This window comes from Panthera uncia, chromosome B1 (genome assembly GCF_023721935.1).
Source record: "Panthera uncia isolate 11264 chromosome B1, Puncia_PCG_1.0, whole genome shotgun sequence".
In the NCBI taxonomy this organism is placed as follows: Eukaryota; Metazoa; Chordata; class Mammalia; order Carnivora; family Felidae; genus Panthera; species Panthera uncia.
Window position 1 is genome coordinate 32,370,070 of NC_064811.1, and position 21,186 is coordinate 32,391,255.

A 21,186-nucleotide genomic window follows, 5' to 3' on the forward strand; every position below is an offset into this window, starting at 1 on the left:
GAAGAAAATTCCAGATCAGAGGAAATAGTTAATACAAAACCCATAAAGTAGGAATGAATTTGATATGTTTAAGCAAGCAAAAGGAGGTTATTGTAGCTGGAGTACTGTAGGTAAGAGGCAGAGAATGACGTAGGCAGGAGCCAGATGACATAAAACTTCTAGGCCCAAAGTAACGAGTTTGTATTTTAAGTGACTCTAAGAGCCATTTGAGGATTTAAAGAAAGAAAAGAACAAAATTTTTGTTTTTAAAAGACCACTTTGATGCCTTAAACTTCTGAGTAAGAAAAAATAATGATTTGGGTGATGCCTGAATCCTCACTGCTAATGTGAGATGAGATGAATTTCTGAGTGGGTAAAGGTTGCCCCTAAGGTGACCTGCCTGTTTTGTGGGATCCTTGGGAGTCAGGATCTGCCTGTCCCCCCTTTAAAAAAAAAAAAAAGACCACTTTCGCTGCTGTGTGGAGAATGTATTAACCAAAGATGTAAGGAAGAAGGATTTAGGAGTTAGGGGTTGAGTTTGGCTGGATGTAACCAAAGAAATGGTAGTAGTGGGTTAAACAATAGGTAAAGTCAAGAGAGAAGTATCCTAGAGTTTCGTGGTTAGAGGTTTTAAGGTGTTAATAGACTACTAACTTTGAATTTACCAGTAGGAGTTTGACCCTTGTCCTTAAACTCTTCAAAATGCCTGGCAGAGGTTCAGACAACATTTCTGAATTTTCAGAAAGGGAAACGCATTACCTACATGTCCAGCTGAGTTCACCCTTTTTTTTTTTTTTCCAACGTTTTTTATTTATTTTTGGGACAGAGAGAGAGACAGAGCATGAACGGGGGAGGGGCAGAGAGAGAGGGAGACACAGAATCGGAAACAGGCTCCAGGCTCCGAGCCATCAGCCCAGAGCCTGACGCGGGGCTCGAACTCACGGACCGCGAGATCGTGACCTGGCTGAAGTCGGACGCTTAACCGACTGCGCCACCCAGGCGCCCCTGAGTTCACCCTTTTTAAAGAGCTTTCTGAGAAATCCCATTCAGTGACTTCTGTTTTTATTTATTTTTTATCCAGGATTGTGTCATAATTTCTTGGTTTAAGGAAGACTAGGAAATGTTTTTAGCGGAGCACATTGCTCCCCAGTTAAAATCAGTGTTTCATTAGTAAGGAAAAAGAAAAGAAAATTGGTTAGGCATTTTGTCATGTGGGGGTGGGGAATGGCAGGAATGAATTTAGGAAGATTATTTGGGAAGCCTTTCTAGATAGCGTAGGCAAGAGATGATTGTAGCTTGGGGTTATGATAGAATAGGAGGCTGAAGAGAAGTATTTGGAATATGTTTTAAAGGTAGGGTCACAAGAGCTTGCTGATGTTACAGATGAAAAGTGAAGAAATGAGAAAAACACCTAGACTTTTGTCTTTAGCAACCAGACAGATGATGCTGCTAATTTCTGAGATGGGAAAAGAGTGGGAGGAGCACATTGAAATTGTCTGGGAAGATTAAGATTTTTGCTTTGTTCTTGTTAAGTTAAAGCTTAGACTGGATGACTTAAGTCTAGGAGAATTTAGTTAGAAAAGGAGGGAGTCTAGGACAAAGTCCTGGTTTTTGTCATGGACCCCTAGCATCTTTTGAAGTTGAGCCTAGAAGAAACAACAAAAGATAAGAACAGTGAACTATTAGTGATATATTAGGAAAACCAGGGAGTGTGGTATCATTGAAACCAAGAGAAGACAGAATTCCGAGTGTGGTCAACTTTATTATGGTGCTGAGTGGGAGAAATGACATTGAATTTGAGATGCAGTGATTATTGATGACCTTGACTGGAATATTTTCATTGGAATGCTGAAGACGGAGTTATGATTGGAGAGAGTTAGTAAAAGAAAATGAGATAAGGAACTGACACCTTAGAAAGCTAAAGCAACTTTTTTAAGGCTTTGCTTTGACAGGAGCAGAGAAGAGGGGGAGCTGCAGAAGAATATGACTTCAGAGATCTTTCTCAAAAATAAAGAAGCATTTAAAAAAAATAGACACAGAGCGAGAGTGGGGGAGGGGCAGAGAGAGGGAGACACATAATCCAAATCAGGCTCTAGGCTCTGAGCTGTCAGCACAGAGCCCGATGTGGGGCTCGAACCCACGAACTGTGAGATCATGACCTGAGCTGAAGTCAGACGCTTAACCGACTGAGCCATCCAGACGCCCCAGCTTCAGAGATCTTTAAAAAAAAATTCTGAGGGGCACCTGGGTGGCTCAGTCGGTTAGTCCTGCAACTAACTCTTCATTTCTGCTCAGGTCATGATCTCACGGTTCATGGGTTCGAGCCCTGCATTGGGCTCTGCACTGACAGTTCAGAGCCTGCTTAGGATCCTCTCTGCCCCTCCCTGCTTGTGCTTTCTCTCTCTCAAAATAAATAAACTTAGGGATGCCTGGGTGGCTCAGGCGGTTAAGCGTTCGACTTCAGCTCACATCATGATCTTACGGTACATGAGTTCGAGCCCTGCGTTGGGCTCTGTGCTGTCAGTTCAGAGCCTGGAGCCTGCTTCGGATTCTGTGTCTCCCTCTCTCTCTACCCCTCCCCCACTCATGTTCTATTTATATCAAAAAATGAATAAATGTTAAAAAAATTTAAAAATAATAAACTTAAAAATTGATATTGATTATATTTATGTGTTGATGGATGGGAGAAATTGATTATGCTAGAGAAAGGAGGAGTAATTGAATGTGTAACGTTCTTGAGAAGAACGGAGGGGTGGTATCACTAGCATAAATGGAGGAGCAAAGACACTTAGGGCAAATGTTAAGTTTTCATTTGGGATTTGTGGTCTTCACTTGAACATGAGACCAATTAATGATGGTTGTGTGTTATTGTCCCCAACCCCAGCAGTGCTGCTTCAGGCAGACACAGAAAGGATTTTTGTTTTTTGTTTTCAAGTTAATTGGGGAATAAGTTTAACTAGCAGTGGGGCTTTGCCTTATGAGTACCTCGAAGGAACAAAAGCACCAAGGTTTGCAAGGGAGTGATTGATAATGAGGGAGAGTGGTGATGTTCGATTAAGCCAGCTAGTAGCTGGGTTTGGAGTACTAAAGTGAACTTGATTTCAAGAATTTCGGAATCTGAGAAACTTGAAATGGATTTCAGAGAAGGTGCAATTTTGGTGATGACAAAATCGAGTGTATGGCCATGGGTTTAAGATCTTATGGTCTGTAAATATCAGAAGCACAGTCTTTGTTTCTTTGTTGTTTTTTGAGAATTTAGAAATGTACAAAGATGACACATGTAAGCAACAATCTCATCAGTCACAGATATCTTGCTATTACCATCCTTTTTTTCTTTATACCAAATCAATGTCTTGGTTACATACCAAGTATTGTTTTGTACTTTTTTCTCTTAATATATCTTGTATTTTCTGTGTGACATTAAATATTCTTTTAAAACGTTTACTGTTTAGGGGTGCCTGACTGGCTCAGTTGGTGGAGTATGTGACTCTTGATCTCGGGTTGTGAGTTTGAGCCCAAATTTGGGTGCAGAGATTACTTAAAAATAAGATCTTTACCTGGATAGCTCAGTGGGTTAAGTGTCCAATTCTTGATTTCAGCTTAGGTCATGATCTCATGGTTTGTGAGTTTGAGCCCCATGTTGGGCTCTGTGCTGATGGTGTAGAGCTTGGTTGGGATCCTCTGTCCTCTCTCTGCCTCTCCCCTGCTCATTCTCTTTCTCTAAAAAATAAACTTTTTAAAAAGTTTTAAAAAAAAAATAGGGGTGCCTGGGTGGCTCAGTTGGTTAAGCATCGGACTTTGGCTCAGGTCACGATGTCACAGTTGGTGAGTTCCAGTCTTGTGTCAGGCTCTGTGCTGACTTGTGTCAGGCTCAGAGCCTGGAGCTTGCTTTGAATTCTGTGTCTCCCTCTCTCTCTGCCCTCCCCTGCTCACACTGTCTGTCTCTCTCAAAAAAAAGCCATTAAAAATTTAAGTAAAAATAAATAAAATCTTTAAAACAAAATGTTTACTGTTTAAATATTAAATAGTATTAAATATTAATAGTAAGTTACATATTTAATATTTGGTATTGCCTGACTAAACCATCCTTTTTTTTATTATTATTATTTTTAAGTTTTATTTAAGTAATCTTTACACCCAACATGGGGCTCGAACTCCCAACCCCAAGATCAGGAGTTCTATGCTCTTCCCACAGAGCCAGCCAGGTGCCCCTAAACCATTCTTTTGTTGAACATTTAAAAGTTATTTTTTCCACTGTGTGTGTGTAGAGAGAGAAAATGGAATATCTTTACATAATTTTTATATGAGTTTATTTTCCTAAGATAGATTTCCTGGAAAAAAGTTACTGGGTCATAGTGTCTGAACTTTTCATATGCTTATGACCAAAGTGCTTCCCAGAAAGTTTGTTGTCAGTTTCTGTAGTACTGGCACTGCATGAGGCAGCCCATTTCATCATATTCTCACCATTAATACAATCTTTTTTTAAAGTCAAATAGAAAAATCAATTGTCCAATTTTATTTTTTTATTTAACTTTTTATTAAGAAAACTTTTGGGGCACTTGGGTGGCTCAGTTAGTTGAGTCTGGCTTTAGCTTAGGTCCTGATCTCGCAATTGTAGGTTCAAGCCCCACATCAGGCTCTGTGCTGACAGCTCGGAGCCTGGAGCCTGCTTCAGATTCTGTGTTTGTCTCTCTCTCTGCTCTACCCCCGTTGTGCTGTCTCAAAAATAAGTATTTTAAAAAATTTAAAAAATTTTTTCAAGTGGAAATTTGAAATATACTTACATTCTCACTACCTAGGTTGAACAATTGTTAATGTTGCTGTTATGAAGATAATTCACTACCAAGATCTTGAGCATATATCTCCTAAAAATAACATTCTTTTACGTAACCATGGTATCATTATCCTACCTAAGAAAATGTTAATTCCTTGATATCTAATATTCATATTACCTCAGGTAACTAAAAAATGTTTCATAGTTTTTTGGGGGGCGGAACAGGATCCACTTACAATTTACAAATTGCATATGGATGTAATTTTTAGTCTTTTAAAATTTACACTGGTTCTCCCCACACACCCTTCTTTTTTTTTCCTCTTTTTGACACTGAAAATCCTGGAGATTTCCTTATGGTGGTGCTTTTTATATTTCTTATAAACTGGGAGTTTATGTGTAAAGCTTTGACTAGGTTCAGTTAGACATTTTTGACAAGTATAGTATATAGTTCATACTGAGTCAATTTAATAGATCTGTAATAATATCAGGTTGTTTAGTGATGCTAGGTCAGTTGGATCTTGCCCGAGTCAGTTATTTCATTGGGGGTTGCAGAAATTTGGTTTTCCTAATTACCAATTTTACATTTGTATAGCTAATTACATATATATGTATATATATATATAATACGTCTATATATTATATATACGTATATGCACACACAGTATTCTTTTAGAAATGAGTTTTCTGTCACCAACTGGAATGAAAATTATTATTAAAGATTTGGTATAATAGTCATCTCCACTGGCAATAAATGGTTTTCCCCTTTTTCTTTCTCTTTCTTTCTTTCTTTCTTTCTTTCTTTCTTTCTTTCTTTCTTTCTTTCTAAGTTCATTTATTTTGAGAGCTAGAGAGAGAGTGTGAGCAGGGGAGGGGCAGAGAGGGAGAGAGAGAGAATCTCAAGCAGGCTTGGCACTGTCAGGGCAGAGTCTGACTCAGGGCTCTAACAAACTGTGAGATCATCACCTGACCCCAAATCAAGAGGCGTTTAACCAACTGAGCCACCTAGGTGTCCCATCCTCTTTCTCTTTCTTTCTTATCAGTGTGTGGATGTCTTAGTCCACCTGTGTTACCATAACAAAATGTCATAGACTGGATGGCATAAACAAAAATTAATTTTCTGACAATTTTATTAGAGTTGGAGACTTCCAAGTCACAGCTTCAAAAGCAATTTGAGATTTGTTTCAGTTGTTTGAAATTTTTGTGGTTAAAATAACATTTATGCAAAATAAATTCATGTTGAATTTTATGAAAGTGTTTGTGTTTAGGGGTGCCTGGGTGGCTCGGGGTGTCCAACTCTTGATTTCAGCTCAGCTCATGATCTCACAGTTCCTGTGATTGAGCCCCACCTTGGCTCTGTGCTGACAGTGTGGCACCTGCGTGGGATTCTTTTTTTCCCTCTTCGCCCCACCCCTGCTTGGTGCACAGGCACTCTCTCTCAAAGTAAATAAACTTTAAAAAAAAGTGTTTAGATGGAAGGATTACTCTAAGTGGTAGAAGTAATAGTATAGTTTGTCTTTCCCTTTTTTAAGAAAACTAATTTTGTCTCAATTTTAGATACATATTCTTTGTCAAAGTAAAGGCTGTATTTGTCAGATTAAGGCATTTCCAGATACCTTTTTGATAAAAGTTTTCATGGAGTGAAGTCATTCTTGAATTCTTAGAATAAATCCCTCTTGGTCATAGTGAATAGTACTTTACATTTGTAATGGTATATTAACCAAGATTTTACTCAGAGTTGTATATCTTTTCGGTGAGACTTGCCTGTATTTGTTCAGAATTGTCCTGATTAAGTTTGGGGGCATCAAAGCCATATTTATTTTACAAAATGTGTTTATGATTGTTCTATCCATTTCATTGTTTTGAAACCATATGGGATTATTCTTTGTAAATTGGGGTGGATGTGTGTTTGAGAACCAGGTGGCTTTTTAGAGTGGTTGCTGAAAGGCATATTTTTTTGTGAATTTTTCTTTTTCTGTGTTAATATTTTGTTCACATTCAAAATGTTTGTCAGTTTAGGTGTCTTTTAAAAAAACCTTTTCCGTAATACATCTCATTATTTATGATGTTATTAATGTGTAAGTAAACTGAGGGCGTGGTTTGCCTCAGTTTTTAGTTTCTTTTCTTTTTCCTGCCTTTAGTTTACTTATTCTTTGTCTTAACAGTTGAGCCTGTGACTTTTCAATTTTATTTTAGTTCCATGTTTCTCTTCCTTTTTGTTTCAGGTTTTTTTGTTTGTTTGTTTTTTACTTATTTATTTTTAGAGAGAGAGAATCTTAAGCCTCCATGCTCAGTGTGGAGTCCAAAGCAGGGTTCGATCCTACCATCCTGGGATCATGACCTGAGCCGAAATCAAGAGTGGATGCTCAACTGATTGAGACACCCAGGAACCACATGTTTGAGATCTTTAGTTTTGTTAGTTTTTCTTTTTTGCTGTCAGTACGTTTTATCATTTAAAGTTCCTTTGGCTTTGGGGCACCTGGGTGGCTCAGTCAGTTAAGCGTCCAACTTCGGCTCAGGTCATGATCTCACGGTTTGTGGGTTCGAGCCCTGCATCGGGCTCTGTGCTGACAGCTCGGATCCTGGAGCCTGCTTCTGATTCTGTGTCTCCCTCTGTCTGCCCCTCCCCTACTCACGCTGTCTGTCTCTCAAAAATAAATAAATGTAAAAAAAAAAAAAATTAAAGTTCTTTTGGCTTTTTTTTTCTTAAAGCTTCTGTATTTTGAGAGAGAGAAAATCCCAAGCAGGCTCCACACTGTCAAGAGTTGGGTGCTTAACAGAGTGAGCCACCCAGGTGTCCCTTAAAGTTCCTTTTTGACTTTTCTTAATGATACAGGAATTTGGGTGATTAAAAAAAAAAAAGGTTGTTTTAAATTAAGGATATAGTGTCATTGTGAAAAATTTTTTAGTACAGAAATAATACAGAGTAAAATTTTTTGATACTTACCCTTTCCTTCCTCCCCTGAGTCCTCATCTTCTCTTTCAGAGGGAACTTTCAACAATTTTTTTCCATGCATTTATATATTTAGTAAATACAGGAACTCTGTTTATGAATTTCCATAAATAACAAGGGTATAGCCACACTAAAAGCATTTTAGCTCTGTGTGTGATGATAGTTGTTGTAAAAGAAAGCTTGTGCAGTATCCCAAGATTTAAGAAGAGCAACTTTTTTCAAAGTTTTATTTAAGTAATCTCTATACCCTATGTGGGGCTTGAACTCAGTGACCCCAAGATCAGGAGTTGCATGCTTTCCAACTGAGCCAGCCAGGCGCCCCCAGAGTATTTTCGTTGCTCTGGAAATCCTGTGTCATCCTGTCCATCTCCCCACCACCACCACCACCACCACTGCTGACCTTTCTGCTATCTCCATAGTTTTTTTTTTCCAGAATGGCCTATAATTGGAATTGCACAATATGTAGCCTTTTCAGATTGGCTGCTTTCACTTAATAATAGGCAGTTAAGCTTCCTCTGTATCTCTTCATGGCTTGATAGCTGTTTCTTTTTATTGCTGAATAATATTCCATTGTCTGGATTTACCACAGTTTATCTATTCATCTACAAGTATGTCTTGGTTGCCTCCAAGTTTTGGCAATCATGAATAAAGCTGCAATAAACATCCACATACAGGTTTTTGTGTGGACATAAGTTTTCAACTCCTTTTGGGTAAATAACCAGGGAGTATGATTGTTGTATTATATGGTAAGAGTATGTTTAGTTTCTTGAGGAACTAACATTGTGTCTTCCAGAGTCACTGTATAATTTTGTATTCCCACCAGCAATGATTAAGAGTTTCTGCTGCTCCACAGTTTGCCAGCATTTGGTCCAGATTTTGGCTGTTCTATTAGGTGTGTAGCGGTATCTCATTTTTTCTTTATATTTGTTTTGAGAGAGAGCTCGGGCAAGCGGAGTGGCAGGGGGAGAATCTGTAGCAGGCTCAGTTCTGTGAGCATAGAGCCCAGTGTGGGGCTAGATCCCATGAACCATGAGATCATGACTGGAGACAAAATCAAGAAATCGAGTCAGATGCTTAACCCACTAGGCCACCCAGGTGCCTCATTATCTCATTGTTTTAATTTGCATTTCCCCCATGACATATGAAGTGGACCATCTTTTCATATGCTTATTTGCCATCTGTGTATCTTGCTTGGTGTGGTGTATGTTAAGGTCTTAGCTCATTTTTTAATTGTGTTGTTTGTGATTGTTGAGTTTTTACGAGTTTGTTGTGTATTTTGGGTAACAGTCCTTTATCATATGCATCTTTTGCAGATACTTTCTCCCAGTCCCTTTTTCCTTCATTCTCTTGAGATTATCTTTTGCAGATCAGTTTATTTTTAAGAAGTCCTACTTATCAATTATTTCTCTTATGGATTGTAGCTTTGATGTTAACATGTAAAAAGTCATAGCCATACCAAGTTTAATCTAGATTTCCCCATGTTATTTTCTAGTAGTTTTACACTTTTGTATTTTACATTTAGGTCTGTGATCCATTTTGAGTTAATTTTCTTTTTTTTTTTTTTAAGTTTATTTATTTATTTTGAGAGAGAAAGAAGCCAAGCAGGGGAGGGGCAGAGAGGGAGAGAGAGGATCCCAAGCAGGCTCTGCACTGTCACCACAGAGCCCAATGTGGGGCTTGAACTCACGAACCATGAGATCATGACCTGAGCCGAAATCAAGTGAGACACTTAACTGAGCCACCCAGGCACCCGGACCAATACCATGTCTTGATTACTGTAGCTTTATGCTAAGTCTTGAAGTTGGGTATTATCAGTCCTCTGTTTTTTTAGTTCTTTGATACCATTCATCAGAACTTGATGGTTTTCCTCATAGTTTTTGTTTTGTTTTGTTTTGTTTTAATGTTTATTTTTAGAGACAGAGAGACAGCACAAGCAGGGAAGGGGCAGAGACAGAGGGAGACACAGAATCCATGAAGCGGGCTCCATCCAGTCTCTGAGGTGTCAGCACAGAGCCCGACAGGCTTGAACTCACAGCACGATCATGACCTGAGCCAAAGTGGGATGCTCAACCAACGGAGCCACCCAGGCGCTCCACCTCATATAGTTCTTTTACATATTTTGTTAGATTTATACTTCAGTATTTTAGGTTTTTTGGTGCTAATGTTAAGTGGTATTGTGTTTTTAATTTCAGATTCCACTTGCTCATTGCTGATATATAGGAAAGTGATGGACTTTTGTATATTAATCTTATATCCTTTAACCTTGCTATAATTGCTTACTAGTTCTAGGAATTACTTTTGTCATTTCTTTCAGATTTTCTACATAGATGGTCATGTCATTTGTGAACAAAGACAGTTTTATTTTCTCCTTCCTAATTTGTATGGCTTGTCTTTTTTTCTTATGGCATTAGCTAGAACTAGTATAATGTTGAAAAGGAATGGTTAGAGGGGATATCCTTGCCTTGTACCTGATCTTACTGAGAAAACTTTGAGTTTCTGACCATTCAATGTGATGTTAGCTGTAAGTTTTTTTGTAAATATTATTTATCAAATTGAGAAAGTTCCACTCTACTCCTAGTTTACTGAGTGTTTTTATTGTGAGTTGGTTTTGGATTTTGTGAAGTGTTTTTTTTTTTGCATCTGTTGATATGAGTGTGGTTTTATTACTTTAGCATATTGATGTGGTTTATTACATTAATTGACTTTTGAATGTTGAACCAGCATATATACCCAGGATAAATCCCACTTGGTCATGATGTACAATTGACCCTTGAACAACACAGGTTTGAACCACACAGGTCCACTTTTACATGGATTTTTTTTTTTTTTTTAATTTTTTTTTCAACGTTTTTTATTTATTTTTTTGGGGGGACAGAGAGAGACAGAGCATGAACGGGGGAGGGGCAGAGAGAGAGGGAGACACAGAATCGGAAACAGGCTCCAGGCTCCGAGCCATCAGCCCAGAGCCTGACATGGGGCTCGAACTCACGGACCGCGAAATCGTGACCTGGCTGAAGTCGGACGCTTAACCGACTGCGCCACCCAGGCGCCCCTACATGGATTTTTTTTTTAAGTTTGTTTGTTTAGAGAAAGAGAGCATGAGCAGGGGAGGAGCAGAGAGAGAGTGTGTGTGTGAATCACAAGCAGGCTCTGCACTGTCCACGTGGAGCCCAATGTGGGGCTCAAACTTCCGAACAAATCTCAAGATCATCACCTGACCTGAGATCAAGAGTCAGACCCCTTAACTGACACTTAACACTTAACTGACTGCACCACCCAGGTGCCCCTTGACTTTTTTCTCATACGTATATGCATTCAATGTGACTCTTCCTCAAAGCACTACTTTTATCACATCCTGCAAATTTTGATAAGTTGTCTTTTTTTGTTTTCCTTTAGTTTAAAATATTTTAAAACTTAAATTAAGGTGTCTTCTTATGTGTTATTTAGAAGTATGTTGCTTGTTTATATTCAATTTTTTATTTAAATTCTAGTTAACATATAGTGTGCTATTGTTGTCAGGAGTAGAATTTAGTGATTCATCATTTACATACAACACCCAGTGCTCAACACAAGTGCCCTCCTTAATACCCATCACCCATTTAGCCCATCTCCAACCCAGCCTCCCTCCATCAACCCTCAGTTCTCTATTGTAGAGAGTCTCTTATGGTTTGTTTCCCTATTTTCCCCCCTTCCCATGTGTTCCTCTGTTTTATTTCTTATATTCCACATATAAGTGAAATCATATATTTGTCTTTCTCTGCCTGACTTATTTCACTTAATATAATACACTCTTTCATCAGTGTTGTTGCAGATGGCAAGATTTCATTCTTTTTGATGGTTGAGTAATATTTCATCGTGCATATATACCACATCTTAATCCATCAGTCGACAGATATTTGGGCTCTTTCCATAGTTTGGCTATTGTTGATAATGCTGCTAAAAACATTTGGCTACAGGTATCCCTTCAAATCTGTATTTTTATATCCTTTGGGTGAATACCTAGTACTGCAGTTGCTGGATCACAAAGTTCTATTTTTAACTTTTTGAGGAACCTCCATACTGTTTTCCAGAGTGGATATACCAGTTTGCATTCCCACCAACAGTGTGAGAGAGTTCCCTTTTCTCCACATCCTCACCAGTACTTGTTGTTTCTTTTATTGTTAATGTTAGCCATTCTGACAGGTGTGAGGTGGTATCTCATCATGGTTTTGATTTGTATTTCCCTGGTGTGTGATGTTGAGCATCTTTTCATGTGTTGTTAGTCATCTGGATGTCTTTGGAAAAATGTCTGTTCATGTCTTCTGCCCATTTCTTCACTGGATTATTTGTTTTTTGGGTGTTGAGTTTGATAAGTTCTTTATAGATTTTTGAATTCTGGCCCTTTATCAGATATGTTATTTGCAGATATCTTCTCCCATTCCATAGGCTGCCTTTTAGTTTGTTGATTGTTTCTTTTGCTGTACAGAAGCTTTTTATCTTGATGAAGTCCCAGTAGTTCGTTTTTGCTTTTGTTTCCCTTGCCTCCAGCAATGTGTCTAATAGGAAGTTGCTGTGGCCAAGGTCAAAGAGGCTGCTGCCTGTGTTCTCCTCTAGGATTTTGATGGTTTCCTATCTCACATGCAGGTCTTTCATCCATTTTGAATTTATTTCTGGGTATGGTGTAAGGTAATGATCTCACAGTTCTTAGGATCAAGCCCCCCATGTTGGGCTTTGCACTTCTGTCTTATCTTTTATTGAGCATTTTATATGACTCCATAGTGGATTCATCTGTTTCTCATTATAGTTTTATTGTTATTGCCTGATGTATTTTGAAATTCGGTTCTTAATGCTCATTGACATCTTTATCATTATGCTTTTTATCCCTGGTAATCAATTCTTTCTTGCTTGCTTGCTTGCTTTCTTGCTTTCTTGCTTTCTTGCTTTCTAGCTTTCTAGCTTTCTAGCTTTCTAGCTTTATTTATTTAAGTTCTCTACACCCAACATGGGGGTCAGATTTATGACCTTGGGATCAAAAGTTGCATGCTCCTCCAGCTGAGGCCATCCAGGTGCCCCTATTCCTGGTAATTTTTCTTGCTCTGAAATCTACTTTGTCTGAAATTGAAATGACTACTCCAACTTTCTTTTGATTACTGTTAACATAGTGTATTTTTCTCCATCCCTTTATTTTTTCCAAAATTGTGATAAAATACACTTACCATTTTATTATTCACATTGTCGTGCAACTAATCTCCAGAATCTTTTCATCTTTCAAGATTGAAACTGTCTATTAAACAATAACTGTTTATCCTCCTCTTCCCCCAGTTTCTAGCAACTGCCTTTTTACTTTTTGTATCTGTAAGGGGACTCATACAATATTGTAGTTTAGTGACTGGCTTATTTCACTTAGCATAACATCCTTAAGGTTCATCCATGTTGTAACATGTCAGACTTCTTTACTTTTTAAGGCTGAATAATATTCTCTTATGGGTATGTACCACATTTTGTTTATTCATCTGTCAACAGACACTTGAGTTGCTTCTGCCTTTTGGGTTTATTGAATAACGCTGCCATGAAAGTGGGTGTGCAAATTATCTTGAGACCCTACTTTTTAAGCATGTACCTGGAAGTGGAATTGCTTGATCATATGGTAATTCCATTTTCAGTTTTTTGATGAACAACCATACTGTTTTCCATTGTGGCTGTGCTGTTTTACATTCCCACCAGCAGTGTACTAGGTTCTGGTTTCTCCACGTCCTTGCCAACACTTGTTATTTTCACCTTTTTTTTTTTTTTTTTTTTTTTTAATATTAGCCATCCTTGATAGATCTGTGTGTCTCATGACTTTGATTTGCATTTCTGTAATGATGTTGAGCATCTTTTTATGTGCTTGTTGGCCATTTGTATATCTTGTGGAAAATGTCTATTTAAGAACTTTACCCATTTTTTAAAGGGTTTTTTTTTGTGTGTTTTTAAAGTTTGTTTGTTTTTTAAGAGAGGGGAAGGGGCAGAGAAGAAGAGAGAATCTTAAGCAAAGCTCCATGCTCAGCATGGAGCCCAATGTGGGGCTCAAACTCATGAACCATGAGATCAGGACCTGAGCCCAAATCAAGAGTCAGACACTTAACTGACTGAACCACCCAGGTACCCCTACCCATTTTTTAGTTGGGTTCATTTTTTGTTGATTTTAGGAGCTCTTTTATATATTCTAGATATTAATCACTTGTCATTTATATGATTCGTAAATATTTTCTTCCATTGTATAGGTTGCCTTTTGACTCTGTTGATTGTGCTCTTTGATGCACAGGAATTTTTCACTTTGATGTAGTTCCAGTTAATTTTTACTTTTGTTGCCGGTTTTGTTTGTGTCATATCCAAGAAATCATTGCCAAATCCAGTTGTCATGAAGCTTTTCTTTTATTTTTTTTTTCTTAGTTTTATAGTTTTACCATGCCTTTTACTGTTAACATGTTTTTGCCTTTATGTATAAAAATGAGTTTTGGGACATCTAGGTGGCTCAGTTCGTTAGGCCTCTGACTCTTAATTTCAACTCAGGTAATGATCTCACAGTTCTTAGGATCAAGCCCCCATGTTGGGCTCTGCACTTCTGTCTTATCTTTTATTGAGCATTTTATATGACTCCATTGTTTCTTCTCTTAGCATATTATTTGTGCTTTTTTTAAAGTTTATTTATTTAGAGAGCACACATGAGCACACAAGCGGGGGAGAGGCAGAGAGAAAATCCCAAGCAGACTCCGCACTGACAGCATGGAGCCCCATGTGGGGTTGGAACCCACAAACCGTGAGATCATGACCTGAGCCAAAGTCAGGAGTTGGAGGTTTAACCGACTGAGCTACCCAGGTGCCCCCATTTGTGCTTGCTTGCTTTCTTTCTCTTTCTGTTCGTTCGTTCTTTCTTTCTTTCTTTCTTTCTTTCTTTCTTTCTTTCTTTCGTAGTTGCCTTTGAATTTGCCATATACGCTTATAAGTGCCCTTTCACATAACACTGTACTAGTTCACAGGTAGTACAAGTACTTGGTAACAAAATCTACATTTCCTCTCTCCTGTCCATTATAACATTTGGCATTCATTTCACTTACACATAAGGTTTAATCACCAGGTACTTCGTTGTTATTGTTTTGAACATAATTGATCTGTTAGATCAATTAAGAATAAGAAAAATCAAAGATTTTATTTTACCTTTTTCCTCTAATGCTCTTCCTTTCTTTATGTAAATTCTAAGTTTCTGATGTGTTTGTTTTTCCTACTTCTTGAAGAATCTCTTTTAATATCAGTTTTTTTTTATGTTTATTTATTTTTGAGACAGAGAGAGACAGAGCATGAACGGGGAAGGGGCAGAGAGAGAGGGAGACACAGAATCGGAAGCAGGCTCCAGGCTCTGAGCCATCAGCCCAGAGCCCGACGCGGGGCTCGAACTCACGGACCGCGAGATTGTGACCTGAGCTGAAGTCGGACGCTTAACCGACTGAGCCACCCAGGCGCCCCATGAAGAATCTCTTTTAATAGTTCTTGCAAGATAGGTCTGCTGGCAACAAATTTCCTATTTTTTTAAAAAACTTTTTTAACGTTTATTTATTTTTGAGAGAGAGAGAGACAGAGCACGAGCGGGGGAGGGGTACTGAGAGGGGAAGACACAGAATCTGAAGCAGGCTCCAGGCTCTGAGTTGTCAGCACAGAGCCTGACGCAGGGCTCAAACCCACGACAATGAGATCATGACCTGAGCCAAAGTCGAAGTCGGATGCTTAACTGACGGAGCCCCCCAGGCGCCCCTCCAATTTTTATTTGAGAAGTCTATTTATCTTTATGTCTGAAGAGTAATTTTGCAGGATATAGAATTTTACATTGGTGGGGCTTTTTGCTTTCAGCATTTTACGTTTATTTGTTTGTTTGTATGTATGTATATTTGTACCCAGTATCTTTGCTCCTTTATAGGCAAGGGGTTTGGTTGGTTGGTTGGTTGGTTTTCTGGCTCCTTTCAAGTTTTTCTCTGTTTCTGATTTTCTTCAGTTTGAACATGATATGCCTAGCTATGAATTTTGGTGGATTGATCCTGTTTTATGTGTTGTTGTTGTTTTTTAAGTTACTTATTTTGAGAGAATGTCTGTGAGCATGAGTGGGGGGGAGGGGCAGAGAATTGCAAGCAGGTTTTGTGCTGGATTTTAAGAACCTTGAGATTATGACTGAGCTGAAATCAAGAGTTGAACACTTAACTGACTGAGCCACCAGATGCACCGGGATTGATCCTGTTTTATATTCTCTGAGTTTCTTGGATCTGTGATTTGGTGTTTGTCATTAATTTAGGGAAATTCTTAGTCACTATTGCTTCAAATATTTCTTCTTTCCTTTTCTTCTCCTTCTGGTATTCCATTACTTGTATGTTACACCTTTGAGTATTCTGTTTTGTCTTTTTCATTTGCTTTTCCTTTGCATTTCAGTTTTGAGAGTTTCTGTTGACATTTCTTTTAGCTCACGGATTCATTTTTAATTTTGTTACAGTTTTTTTTTTAATTTCTAGCGTGTTCTTTTGATTCTTTCTTAGAGTTTCCATCTCTCTGCTAACATTACCCATCTGATTTGGATGTCAAATTTTTCCATAATAGCACTTAGTATATTAATCACAATTTAAAATTTTTAGTCTGATTCTAGCATTTCTGCCATCAGAGTCTTTTTTTTTTTTTTTTTTTTAAAGTATGCCTTATAATTCTTTTCTTGAAAGCCACACATGATGTACTGGGTAAAAGGAACTGAGGTAAAGAGGCCTTTGGTGTGAGACCTTCTGTCTGTCTGACCAGGGATTAGTCTCTGTTTGCTGATTGCTGTAGTGTAGATGTCAGAATCTAAAATCTCCTCTGATACCCTTGTTTTTGTCTCCCCTGTTGCCTTTGGGGTTCTTTAGAGACTTTTTTTTTGTTTGTTTATTTAGTTTGAGAGACAGAGAAGAGGAACAGAGAGAGGAGAGAGAATTTAAAGCAGGCTCTGCACTGTCAGCACAGAAGCCTATGTGGGTCTCAAACTCACAAACTGAGATCATGACCTGAGCTGGAACCAGAGCTGGATGCTCAACCAATTGAGCCACCCAGGCACCATCTTTAAGTAAGGTCTGAGACCTGCAGTTCTTTGAGTTATAACCCCTGTTATTGCACAGGAACCCTATTGATGTGGTGGCTGGGGGAGGGAAAGCACTTTATAGTCCTGTAATTGGGTCTCAGTCTTTTTAGCTGTGATTTTAAATGCTTCTCAGTCCCCTTCCGCCCTTAGATGTTACTGGAAGTCTGGAGGGATTTGGAATCGGATATTTTCCCTTAGCTTAGGTTGGTTAGATCTGTTAAAACTCTAGTTGGTTAGGGTCTGGTGAAAGTTTCTCTTGAGGAAAGGCCTTATTAGGCAGAATACCCTGGGTGTAGAGGCACCTGGGTGGCTCAGTTCGTTGGTATGACTTTGCTCAGATCATGATCTCATGGTTTGTGAGCTCAAGCCCCACGTTGGGTTCTGTGCTGACAGCTCAGAGCCTGAAGCCTGCTTTAGATTCTGTGTCTCCCTCTCTCTCTCCCCCTCACCCATTCATACTTTGTCTCTCCCAAAGAATACCCTGGGCTTATTTCAAAATGGCTTCTTTCCCCTTCCTCCTGCCAGAAGCATGAGGGCATTTTCTCTTATCTTCACTGTGTAAACCTGGTAGGGATCCTGGAGGTAAAAACTCAACAAAAGTGGGAATACTCCTTGGGAGTTTTTCACTTTAAAATTCATCCTGATTGTGTCTCTAGCAGTTTGTCAGTTACAGTTTAGGTTTTCCTACCTGAGTAATGGTTCATGCAGAGATGCTTGTGAGCTTTTGCCCTGGTAAGTTTTGAATCTTATTTTCTGTCTTCTCAGTTTTGGGGGCAGCAGTTTGCCCTGAGACTTCAATTCTCTGGTGGATTTAAGAAGAGTTGTTGGGGGCGCCTGGGTGGCTCAGTCGGTTGGGCGTCGGACTTTGGCTCAGGTCATCTCATGGTCCGTGAGTTCAAGCCCTGCATCGGGCTCTGGGCTGACAGCTCAGAGCCTGGAGCCTGTTTCGGATTCTGTGTCTCTCTCTCTCTCTCTCTGACCCTCCCTTGCTCATGGTCTGTCTCTGTCTCAAAAATAAATAAATGTTAAAAAAAAAAAAAGAGTTGTTGATTTTCAGTTCCCTTTTTTCCTTCTGTAGGTGGGAGTGATGTCTTCCAAGTTTTTACATGTTGGATTGGAAACCAGAAGTATACTCATTTATTTTTGTTTGTAGTATTCTCTATTAAATTGCACCATAATTCCTGTGGACAACCCTCAGTTAATGGATACTTAGGTTATTGTTTTTCATTATATTTAATGTTTCAGTGATTACCATTATGGTTATATATTTTTTTCTACCTATAATGAAATTATTTCTTTACGCAGTTTCTAGGAGTGGTAATACTGGGTTAAAGAGTGTGACAAATTGTATGGTGTTAATCCTTCTTGTTGTATTGCCATTAAAAGGGTTTCTGAGCTTTATTGGTATCCCTTCAACTTTAACTAGTATTGGATATTAAGAATTTTGACAGTTTAGGGGCACTTGGGTGGCTCAGTTGGTTAAGCATCTGACTTTGGCTCAGGTCATGACCTGGTTCATGAGTTCAAGCCCCACATTGGGCTCTGTGCTGACAGCACAGCACTTGCTTGGATCCTCTATCTCCCTCTCTCTCTGCTCGTGCATGCTCTCACTCTCAAAAATAAACATTAAAAAAAATTTTTTTAAAGAATTTTGCCAGTTTAGAAAATGAAAAATGTATGATAAGATTACTTTGCATGTGGATGTCCAACTGATCTAGCACTGTTTTTGTTGAAAATATTTTTTTTTCTCTATCCAGTTGCCCCTTTGTCAAAGATTAGTTGACTACATAGGTATGAGCCTTTCTGAGTTTCCTATTCTGTACCATTGGTTTGTCTTTCCTCTTACCAATACAATGTTGCTGATTTTAGTAGCTTTATAGTAACCCTATCAGAAGTGGGATTTAATCCAGCCAAAAAATGGGAAAAGGAGTGACTGTTCTCATACAAGGTAAGGTGAAGTAGTGTACAAATGTGGCTGTGGATATCACCTTTGTTTTCATATTCTGATACGATTGTAAACATTAGAAAGTTTTAATCCAAGCATGTTTTAATTCTGGGCATGTATTTCTTTTATAAATTAGAGCTTGTTTAAGCCAGTTCTGGAATGTATGGAGCCCTTACTATGTGCTAGGTACTGAATTAAATTTAGACCCTGTTCTTAAATTCTCGCTCCCAGTAAGTGACTTTTAAAAGACTATTCTTGATCAGGATGATTATGTTAGGAATCACATCCCAGACTTAATTCCTGAAGATTGTTAAATAGTTCACACTAGTAGTGTGGGAAAAGGTTAGAATTTCATTGAGGATAGAAAAATGAGACCTACACAGCTTACATTCACATAACTTTCTCTTTGAAGTGTTCTTTATATGAGGTCAGTCATTTATTTTTTCATTCTGGATTTCACCCATTCTTCCCCATTCCATCTTGTTCATTACATTATCTGTCATCCTTTATTTTACTTGTTTTATTTAAAGATTTTATTTTTAGGGACACCTGGGTGGCTCAGTAAGTAGAGCATCTGACTTCTGCTCAGGTCATGATCTCAGATCATGATCTCTGTCAGCACAGAGCCCGCCTCGGATCCTGTGCCCCCCTCTCGCTCTGCCCTTCCCCCATTTGTATGTGCATGTTATCTCTCTCAAAAATAAACATTTAAAAAAAAAGATTTTCTTTTTAAGTAATCTCTGTACCCAATGTGGGACCCAAACTTCTAACCCTGGCATCAGCAGTCACATGATCTACTGACTGAGCCACCTGGGTACCCCTGCCATCCTTTATTTTTACCCTCTCCCTCTCTACTATAGCTATCTCACTAGCATTTAAACTTACTATTTAATGGTTATGTTAAGAAAACTTGTCCTTCTACCCTCTTTCTCCAACTTCTGCTCTACTTCTCACTTACTCTTTATAACCAGAATTTGTTCTCTGTATGGTCTCCATTTCCTCACTTCTCATATACTACCCAATTATAGTGAATAAATTACCATTTGACTTTTGCAAGGACCATCAGTCTTTTTAACGTGTTTTGTAGAAAAAATTCTTTATGTGTTTAAAATAGTTTTCAAACAGTACCTTGGTCTCCCATTTACCCCAGATCCATAGTTCTTAGTTTTACTACGCTAAGCAAACCACTATTGCCAGTTTCTTATGTATGTTTCTGGAAGGTGTGTGTGTGTGTGTGTGTGTACACATTCAGGGCTTTCAATGTGAAGAAAATAACTATTTTGCTTATTTTTTCTTTATGCAGTCTTAAGAGTGATATTTGTAAAATCTAAAATTTCTTTGAGTAAGTGTAAAATAAAAATTCTAAATGATAAAATATTGTGTTATAGTGTAAATAAAGGTGTTTTTTTCTTTTTGACATATATCAGGGCATCCTGTAACTGATGGTATCTTAGAGTCAGTGAAATAAAATGTGTATATCTTGGCTCACGAGTCATTTTTCAAACCCGGCTTCACTAATTATTAGCTCTGTGACCTCCTTGTATCTCAGATTCCTTATTGGTAAATACATAAAATTGTTAATGAGGGTTAAGCGAGTTATTACATATAAGTCAAAATGCTACTTATAAGGTGTTACATAAGTATTAGTATTAGCTATGATTATTACTGTGAGCAACATTAACTTACTCTCTCCTTAAACATTTTTCTTCCTTTGGTGCCAGTGATAACAGACTATCCTGATTTTTGCTGTCTTGCTCATCCTCATATCTTTAGCCCAGATCACTCCTGAACTCTAGACCTGAGTTTTCAACTATGTACTTGGCCCTTAGGATATTCAGTTCTCAACATGTCCAGAACTGAATTTTTTATTTTCCCTTTCCCCAAACTCTGACCTCCCAATTTCTTGTTTATCTTAGTTTAATTATACTATCATCTACTCAATGGAAAAAGCAAGCTGTAAGAGTGATCCTTGTTTCTTCTTTAAGAGGTTATACACTTTGTTTTAATAGCTTAGTCCTAGAACTCTTACCTCTCTTCTCTCTCTTAATTAATTTACTTCTTTTCATCTAAGTAGATTTTCTCTCTGTTTCTGCTTTAATCTACCTCCAGGCTTTTTTCCTTCCCTATAGTTGGTTATTCTTTAAAAGAATCAAATCTCCTTGTCAGGTTACAACTTTCAGTGTTTCTCATTGTTTTTCATGACCCTGCATAATCTGGCTCCTGCCTACCTTTTTTGCTTCATTTCTGCTCCTTTATTCTGTGTATTCTAAGCACATGGGTGGCTTTTCTTTTTTTTTTTTTTTTTTTAATTTTTTTTTAACGTTTATTTATTTTTGAGAGAGAGAGAGACAGAGCATGAACAGGGGAGGGGCAGAGAGAGAGGGAGACACAGAATCTGAAACAGGCTCCAGGCTCCGAGCTGTCAGCACAGA

General features: G+C 38.3%; 1 protein-coding gene and 1 non-coding gene across 2 annotated transcripts in view; both read left to right on the forward strand.

Annotated features, from left to right (window-relative positions):
* Window positions 1–21,186, forward strand: part of UBE2K (ubiquitin conjugating enzyme E2 K) — a 71,932-nt gene that overhangs the window by 14,379 nt on the left and 36,367 nt on the right. The gene's annotated exons all lie outside the window — the stretch shown is intronic.
* LOC125924201 (U12 minor spliceosomal RNA) lies at window positions 262–416 on the forward strand. The gene has a single exon (XR_007458341.1). It is a non-coding gene; the product is annotated as a U12 minor spliceosomal RNA (small nuclear RNA).